General features: G+C 41.8%; 1 long non-coding RNA gene across 1 annotated transcript; it reads left to right on the top strand.

Moving 5' to 3' along the window:
- The first annotated feature begins 966 nt into the window (after nt 1-966).
- On the top strand, nt 967-7,620 carry LOC128894525 (uncharacterized). Its single transcript, XR_008461586.1, has 3 exons — nt 967-2,403; nt 3,200-3,406; nt 4,368-7,620. It is a non-coding gene; the product is annotated as an uncharacterized LOC128894525 (long non-coding RNA).
- Nucleotides 7,621-10,044: the final 2,424 nt, after the last annotated feature.

The raw sequence follows: 10,044 nt of genomic DNA, 5'->3' as shown, positions 1-10,044 counted from the left end.
TTCGCTGGTAGAGCAACATCTAGCAACCGTAACGGGAAATAGTGTACCGATGATAAAGACAAGTAAAAATGCGTGTAAATAAGTACAGAGGCTCGTAGTGAAAATCGTCCTGCATCCTCGACTTATAATTTAATCGCAGAATGTGGTAGGTAGAATGCTTCCGCGATTAATGCAAAAATATTTCAAGTACCTACACTGTATCTTGAATGAACGAGTTAGATAACGCACTGTTTTATGGAAATATCAATCGAGACCAATACTTGAAGAGTAATTGTATAATTGTCACTAGAAATTGTGGCAAAAATACGGAAAGTGATTGGGTAATTTTAACAAGAAACTAAAAAAACTTTTAGATTTTCACTTCTTGTGCTTCGAATACATTCAACATTTTGAATAAAACGCAAAATGGAAAGAAGCAAAGTATAATTAGAGAAACTATTGACTCCTCACAGCAATTCAAACAAATCTAAAGAACATTACGAGAAATTTACTTCACATTTATCCACATCTAGCGATCAAGTTTCCTAAATAAAGACACTGTACTTCCAACACGATTAAAACTACCCCATTAACCATGTAAACTATTCACAAAAAGGCTCCAGAACCCTATCTTACAACTTTTTGCAGAAAAGAAACAATTATCATCTTAACTACGCTATAACTACAGTTATAACACGAAAAATTGCGAGGAATGCAAGTTTCGACCTAATCGACATCCACGAAAAGCAAATTCACCCATTAGGCGGGTAATGCAGGGTGCTCGTAAATTCTCGCTAGATTTTCCATAATTCCTCGAAATTACGGGTCTTCACTGTTTCCAAAGAAAAGGAAATCCTTAAACGAACCAATCTCCGTTTATTTCCCGAGGCTGCGCGAGGCATTCCACTGGCGCGCGCGTCTGCGCAGCCGCGTAACCGAGCCGTAGATCGCAATCGTTATTATCGTGATAGATGCGACTCTCTCGTTAGCGGTCGACGTATTCGTTGTTCGAACTTACGAGCTGTAAAATAATTTAGCGATGTGTGCGTGACGACGCTGCACGTGCAAAGTTGCGTGAGGCGCGTGGTACCGTTAGCCGCGATACTATTTCTCGTGTCCATAAGTGCAGCGTTACCTAAACTTTATTAGTTACTGGTATATCCCCCTCCGTCAACCGTGACGAACGGCTTTGATAAACCATTTCTGTATTTCTGTTTTTATTCGCGTGGAAATCTTTATTCAGCGAACTTCCTTGCAAACTTGTTTCTTTGTGAAATGTTCCATTGTGTGCCAAATGAATATTCATAAACATGGAAGTCTGAATTTTTATTATCATACCTGTGGGAAAATTATGTAACTCGAGATATCTCGTTGTTGAGAGCAGAAGGTGTATTGTTTCTAGAAGGACATACATTATTGGGAGGTTGCTGTTCGAAGTGATTCTAGATTTTTGCAAAAATGAATGGTTTTTCTGTATCAATTTAAACTAATGTAACAAAATTTCATATTTCTTTCGTTGGCATATTGTTTTGTCTTGTGGAAAGGAATGATAATAACACGAAACAAGTTGAGGAAGATGAATACCTGCTAAATGGACTATTATACCTTTGAAATTAATGAGGGATATTTTTACCTGTAATTGCAGTAGAATAATTGTCACTAAAAATCAGGCATGAAGAGTCCAAGAATGAACTATTGTACATTCATCACAATAAAAGTTAACCTCTTGAGGGATGCAGACACATGTCTATATACTTGCTTTTATATTCAAATTATCATTACTTACGATCACAATACCTTTTAGAAGTAAAACATATGCCATATTAAAGCGAAACAGCAAATTAATATGTTAAAATCGATTTACAGAAAAAAATTGCTTTAATTTGTGTGTATCCAATCACAAGAGAGGTTAACTATTTCTTTGATACCAACTAACCCCTCATCCGCAAAATGAAATAAAATTGAAGAAGTTACTAGGAAAACAAAAACTGTAGAATTCCGTATTACTTTATGTTTGCCATCTCCGGTCCTGATCAACGTTTAACCGGTATATCGATGATTTTATGTAACGTATGCAAGTACACTTGTCGCAAGAAAGTTCCACGCGACGTGCAACGCGGAGGTTGAGGTGGATCGTGAGTTTCGTGCGAAAGTTATCGCTGGGAGACAGGAAGAGGCACGATTTCCATCGACGCGACAGGCATTGACACTTAAGCCGATCGTAAGTCATCGTTAGGTCCGAGTTGTCCGAGATCGCGCGGCGCAGAGATACCGGTAATCCGTGATTCCCAGCGCGTTTAGCGTCGTGGGTGGTACCGTTACCTGGATGTGAGACGTGAGTTGGGGCTCACTCATGCTATCGACTTTCCGTGGCAGAAAAGGTGGTGAAAAGTATTGTCCTACAGTCGAGGAGCTATCGACCAAGTACGCGTGCTCCCATTTAAGGTATTACAGAAATGGAGCAAAATTCCTAGCTGAATACCAATTTCCAACAACCAACAAAAAATATATGATTGTTTATTGATTCAATATCTTGGAAGTTAGCACATCGTGAACCGGTCACGAGTAAACTCGTGTTTGCACTTGCGTTGTCTGTTTCAATTTATGAAACCCAGGGAGATATATAAAAATTGATATGTAACGTAATTGATATGACATGATTGTAATACGCTTCATTAAAAATTTGTATTCGAATAGGGACGAAATGTTTTGAAGTAGAATGATTAAAATGTCTATCAGAAAAGAAATTTAGATAGAAATGCAGTATATGCAATATATAAATCATCAAAATTTAACAGTATAACAAATAGTACTTTAAAGAACAGACTATGTATAAATCATTCCTTCTTCAGAGTAATTAGAAGAAACATTACTCTAATACCTCGACAAATTAAAGTTCCTTTCTTCTGCCCTCGAGTACTCTAATTATCTCGCAATACCATGTATCCTCGTTAAAAAGAAATAATTCTCACCACATAATAGCTCGTAAATTTAGATATACCATCACGGATTTGCGCTTACCCTGATTAGTTTATTCAAAGAACTGTAGTAAGGAAGCAACCAATTACGGAAATCTAAATAATGACTAAATAAATAAACTCCTGTATTAAAGATTACGTATACGTATTTTTCTTGATAATTCTTGATAAGAATAGGAACCAAGAAGTTCTTAGTATCATGAAATTATACAAGTTTCCTCTACTTTTTATCTCGCCCGTAGGTCATGTGGACTATAAGAGAATTAACAACGGCAATGGCAAACGATACATGCGTCTACGCGAGCGTAGAATTTTTTAATGCGACGCAAGAGTCTAATGTAGGAAACAATTATGCAAAAGTGAGATAACTGCCAGCGTGGCGCACCGCACCGTGATAACGCATAAATTTCACCCAGAAACAGCGGGGCATCCTCGATCCACCTACGAAGGTAAACGTTTCCGTGAACCCTAAACGGAATAGAATCAATCAACGCGGGTAAACCCTCCTTTGCAAGACCCCCCTAGTCCGACAAAAGATGTGTAGACGCCATTAACTTTATCTTAATGACTTCATCGTTCGCAATGAAATCGTCGAGCCATTTTCTTTAAATGGCACTCGACGAATGTACCATTAAGAAGTTCTTTGTTCCTATTTTTTAAATGGCGAAGGAAGTACGAACGTGGCATGAGAAAGTTTGATCGCGTGTGAATAACTTAAAATTCACCGAACGAATCGTTGCTAATGGTGGTTTTTTCTTTGTCACACTTCTTTAAGTAAATTAGTCCGTGATAATTTTGTATAATTTTATGGTAATTATTTGTTTCGTGATCAGAGTCTTAATAATGAAATTAAGAAACTTTAGGATATTGACTTGTAGAATTCATCATAATTAATCTGAATAGTCTTCGCAAGCGAATATGCAGGTACGTTGTAATTCAATTTTAAAACTTAAAGAATACTTAAAAATAGTGAATTTGCCTGTTTTACATCAGAAGTATCCATCTCAATTAAACCAGTAAATGTTGGCTGTGTTTTTGTTCTAATGGAGCATTCTTTAAACTTCATGTATGTAACGGTTAATGATTAATAATTGTAGCTGCTGTATGTTCACAATGTTATTGAAATTTTGCAGATTTCACTCTGTCGAATAAAATTTTAAAAAGAAAATTCGTATCTTTAGCAACCAAAGCTAATAAAATATAGCTTTATATGAAAGATTTTCTCAAAGAACCTTTAGAAATTTTTATTTTAATAACACTCAAATGCTATGTAAGCAAATATCCACCACGACTTCGTTAACAAGCACCTTTTATTCTCGAAAAACAAATTCCTAAAGTACCCTTCGAAAAACCCTTTACAAATTCCCCATATTTGGACCGTAACCACGTTTATTTGTCGAAAAATCGCAGAAATCCAGCTGGAACACCTAATAAAAACCCGGCGAAATGGGATCGCGATACACCGGCCGGCAACAAAGGAGGCAGCATCGCGACGAGGTTGCGCGCTAGCCTCGCCGTCTGTGGACTCGCATACAACCTCGTCTCCCCGGGCACCGTCGGTGTGTGCATGCGTGGCCGACATCGTCATCGATCATCCGGCGTCACGGTAGGGTGCGTACGACCGTAGGTATATCAACAGGGGATCGCATCTTTCTTCCTCATTTTTTGCCAGTCGAGCGTACTACCTCCCTCGCCCCTCCCGTCCTCCTGCTTCGGCTTTCGACTCCCGCCACCGCGGCCAGTCTTCCGGTTACCGCGACTTCCGGTTGGCGGTCGTACAGTACCGCCTCGTGCCACCTCGCTTCCGGTCGGTCGGGGTAGAACGACGTTACCATGGCTACCAGGCCTCCTGGCTACACCCCCCGGGCACACCCTCGACAACATGGCCGCCCTCGTCCTACCCTTGTCTCTTTGCCTCACCCCCGAGACCCGCGTCATCCACTCCCCCGTCTTTATATACAACATATTCCCTGTGAACTCGTGTCAAGGATCCTAGGGGCTGTTTCCACGGACAGAGGGGCGGGGAGGCGAGAATACCCACAGTGGTCAGAAACCCCATGGGGCATGACGTATCGTGGAAGGACCCTCGACCCTACGAGTGCCACTCGTCTTCCACTGTGTCGGCGATATATAGTGCCTCTGTACACTTCGTAGGGCATCATGGTTGCGCGTACACGCCAGGATTCTACAGGATCCTTCATGGCCAGGGTGATGGCTGGCGATTTTTCAGTGTCGTGGGACGTCGGTTTTCGATGTAACGTTGCCGCGGAATGCCGAAGGGATGAATGCGTGAATGTGTTCGGGGCTGACGGTGGTCGCTTTTGTGTCCGAGGGGAGGGAAGGGCGAGTCGGAGCATCGCGTGGCTACGTATCTTGTCCCTGCGTTTCGCATCGGGTCTCGAACTGCCCAGGGATGCCGAAGTCTGTCCTCCATGGTGTTGGACGTTGGATGGAATTTTGCTACAATCGTAGATAACGAATGGAAGCGAAGTTACTACGATTTATTTGGGATGTTTTGTCGATTTTTGTGGGTTAGTAAGAGCAGAATTTGTATTTTGGTTACTCTAAGCAATAATATTTATTTGATTTTCAAATAAACATTTCATTGCAAATACAAACAAGTGTAAAGTTTATTCATGTACATGTTTATAATGAAACATTTATTTCAAAATATCAAACCTATCACGTGATTTAGACAAATTTTTTTTAATATACGTAGAAGATACGAATATTTATGGGACTGACTGTAGCACATACATGGACAATTTTCTCAAGTTTGTTTAAGACGAGGAATATTCTTGATTGTAGTTTACCAATCATGGTTCACACAAGAAAAAGAACAGAAATACTAGAAGTTTCTCCTTGTTTATTAAATATTAGAAGTGTAGAACTGTTTTGCTTCGCCGCTTAGATATCAAGGTTATTACCTGAGGAGGTCTTGATTAAAACAGAAACTACCCTCATAAGACAGTTGTTTGTCTTGCATTCGCTATCTAAATAAGAATTTTTAACTTATTACCTATATTAGCTACATTACAAAACCAAGCCTTATGAGAAATATGAAATATTACCAACCTAAAGAAATCGTGGCAACACGTATAAAGATCAATGAACTCCTATAAAACACAATTTCAAAAATTCAATCATCATATTTGCTTTCTGCTGTTGGCATTTAAGTACCACGCCTCCCAAGTTAAAATCAATTCCTTCCAATCCACTCTTAGTTTAACCGTAGCACCTGCAAATTTACATCTCCACGATGGTCTAATTGTATTGATACCGGCAAAATTCGACCTGGACAACAAAGGGGAACCCCACTCGAGAACTTCGGTAGTTGCCACCACATGGAAACGTAATTTGTAAATCTTCACCGCGTCCTGGATCCTTTCGCGTTCGCGTTTTTAATTGCTCCGTCGAGCAGCGAGATTCTCGCTACGATGGCTCGCGTTAAGTATAATCAGCCTTTGTCTGGTCAACGTAACTTTCGTTCAGGGTTATTTTCGCGGACTTTTTTAGGCAGGTTTCGCAAAGTGTGCTCGTTGCACGGCTACACGGGGGCAGACGAGTCCGTTCCGTCTGAATCAGCCTGCACACACAAGCAGGGAAAGAGCTCGTATTGATCCGCTCAAATCCCCATAGAAATTAACTCGAGAACACTCGGCTGCCCCTTTCGCCGAGCCACCGTTCCAGACACGAGCACTCGTTAGAACATTCATTAATTAGCCGTAATCGAAGCCGGTTTTACTGACGCGGAATAGAAATTCGCTGGTACCGTCGGGATATCCCTCCAGAAATTAAAAAAAAAAAGGAAAAGGAACAAGAGAGCGAGAGGGGGAAACTTAGTCATTCTCCTCGCGGAAACCATTCTTCCAACTCGCGCGTTTCGGGACTCTAACGCTCTTAATTATCTTAGTGGACTCGCTCGGAAATCTCACTTTCGATTCTGGTTGGGCACAATGCGCGGCGAATAATTGCAATTGAGGCGGGAGACTTGGGACTGGAACGCAATTAAAATGTACCTACATAGGACACGCTTTGAATAAATGTAGTAGTGTACCTAGAATCGTATTGGGATTATCTATACCCAGATTCGTGTTTCTATTGCTTGAAATCATTTAAATTGTTTTCTTTATAGCAGAAGTACTTGTGAAAGTTATTAAACGGATACTAATACTTCCACCTCTCTGTTTATTCATAGATTTAGACTTAACATGTAGGCTATTGTTTTTTGGGATTGTTGTATCTTTTGGTCCAGTCTTGCACATGTTTTGTTTTCCATGTCACATTTCCATTGTTTTACATCAATCCTTAATTTCTTATAATGTTTTAAATTATTTCTCAACATCTTATATTACATTCTTTGACATCTCTAATGGGAACCACTGGCCCTTTTACAGGTCGGGTGCCTCGGGATCGCTAAGCCCGTACTATAGCTGCGTACACGCATGCTATAGCCCCCTGAGGACTGTTTATTCATATCTTGTAGACATTCAGTAATTTGCGATGAAAAGAATTGGTGTAAAAAGAAATTTTCGTATCCTACCATTAGGTTGTCCCAAAAATGCCTAATTTCTTAGACGTTGATGTTGTAACAGTAATGGAGCAATATAGAATTCAATAATGTAGCATTAGACATAAAATATTGTGCATGTATTACTTATTAATGAAAGGGAAGAAACATTTGAAACAACCTAATATATTCTGCTACGCAACCGTTAAATAACAAAAGGCGCTAACTTTCTCCGAACCCATTCCGCGATAAATATTTCCCAATTACTTAACTCTTACGAAACATCCCTCGTTCGTTTCTTACGAAGAGAAATTCTTCCCCGATTATTCGTTTCGCTCGAGTTCAACCGAGACATTTATTAAGAGGTTTCTACGCTATCCAGGTATAAAACGAGCTCTCTTAAATGCATTCAGCGATCGCTAAAACCTCCAACTCCTCGCGACACCCCCGCGATTCGCATCAATGACCGAACGCGAGGTTCTCGTAGCGCCAAGGTATTTCGTCGCGGCTGCTTAAGATTCATCTTGAATTACGATCTTGGCGCCGTCTAAAGATCAGCCGAGCAGCTTGAACCCTTGAAAATCCCCGATGGAGAGACACGGGGTTTCCAAGGCGTCAATGACGCCCGTGAGTACGGCGGCGTCGACGGTAACGTCGTCGTGCCAACCGTTCGTAACGACAAAAGAGAGGCGAAAAACCGGCGACAAAAGGTCGTCGGCGGGCGCACTCGAGAGAGAGAAAGAGAGGGGGGGCGGGGGTGGGGGTGAGGTCCTCTCGTGCACGCTGAAAAAAAATTCGGGCGTCGCGCCGCTCTCAAGTGGACGCCGACCAGGGGAAAAAATCCATACCATGGGCACAGAGGGGCGGAGTCAGGTACGCGCTGGAGAGGGTGCGACTCCCTTTTTGGGGTGCAAGGGGGCGAAAATGATAATTCGTCGGCATGGCAACGCCCGTCCTACCTCGTTTCGATTCTTCGACGAGTATTCTTCCACCCTGCCTCGACTCTATCCCCTATTTTCATCCCCCTCGCACCACAAACCCCTGGACGCTCTCTCTGCAGCTACCACCTAGTGTTTCGGGGCCGAACGAATGGCGCTCGTGAAATCGTGTTTTCTTCCGTTTGAAGATCTTCCGACGGGCGCACTTGCCACTCTCGATCCCTCCATTAGTAGGCAACGCGGGAGTTGGAAGCTGAGAGAGACGGAGAGTGAGAGATGGTGGAAGAGCAGAGTAGGAATATCCTGGTCTGGTTGGCATGGCAACTGGCTGGAAACCCTCTGGCAGAGAGGAGGACACTCGGCTGCTGCTTCTTCGGATGGGGTGGGTGGGAAGGCAGCTGGATAACCTTGAAAAGCACCTCCTTTAAGGCCGCCGCGTCGAGGGTGTAGGGGAGCAAAGGTGGATTATGCGGACGGTACAGTATCGACGTGCGGATACTCTTGACTGAGCTCGTCACCGCGCACGAATATCGCCCGGAGTTCTTGCTGATTTTTTTATTCCCACCCCTATGATAGGATACTTGCCTAAACTCAGGGACGCATCGAGGAGACTTCAGAAGCCGCGACCCGGGGAGTCGCTAGTTCAAGGGCCTCCAAAGTTCAGAGGTCTGTGGTTCAAAATGTTGGATTGCCAAAGAAAGAAAATGTCTGATTCGAGAAACCAACAGATACGGTTGCCAAAATTTCTAACTAATTCAGAACTGGAATTTGACATTTCATTTGCGACATGTTCCAATGTTTCCCTTGGTTGTTATTGCCACTTCTTCAATTTTATTTTTGTTTTTTAAGAAGAGAAGTAAGAGGTTAACGTTAAAAGTAATAGACTTTAATTTGCAAAATCTACTCTAAAAATATGTAGAAATATTGGTTGATTATTTCTTCCTCTAAAATTTATTAATAAAATAAATATATGAAGTTTTGTTTTGAATTGGTTCCTGTATGAATACTTGTTACACTGACTGTATGTATGTAGTTCATATACGATTCATATACAGCGACACATACGATGTATTGCACATAAGAACTGTATACAAAAGTTTGAAAACGGTCATTTGACCAGTCGTGGTATGTTCAGTGTCAATATAAACAAAGCCCTTCGTGAACTTTTCATGGATAAATAATAAACACCAATCAACTCCTCGGAAACTCTGCTGCGAAATAAAAAGAAAACCATCCGAAAAGCGTTTAAAATTGAAGAAGTTGCAGCAAGAACAAACAGAGGGTAGCCTGTAGATCGCAGGAGCGGTTTCGAAGATTGTAAAGGACACGCCATGGTCCCTTGGAAATTTGAATGTTAAGCGTAGCGCGCGGGATCGCGACAAATTAAGTACCCGTGGATCGTGACATTCATGGCTGCCTGCGTTTCCATTATTCAGGCCAGGGTTATTATTACGTGGACGGCTCGTTATGCTGTTCAAACGTGTGTCACCAAAGGGACTTCTTTCTCCTCGACGAGCGTTCCTGTCATTGTCCTCTTTTCTCGTCCCTCTTTCTCCCTCCATCTTCCCGTCCCTTCCATTATCTATCGCGATTCAAAGGTGTCGTGCTTAAAAGAAAGCGAAGACTTGTCTTGAGGATC

Source organism: Hylaeus anthracinus, unplaced genomic scaffold (assembly GCF_026225885.1).
Source record: "Hylaeus anthracinus isolate JK02 unplaced genomic scaffold, UHH_iyHylAnth1.0_haploid 4, whole genome shotgun sequence".
NCBI lineage: Eukaryota > Metazoa > Arthropoda > Insecta > Hymenoptera > Colletidae > Hylaeus > Hylaeus anthracinus.
The sequence above is the reverse complement of the archived record's forward strand: the minus strand, read 5'-3'. Positions and strand labels throughout refer to the sequence as shown.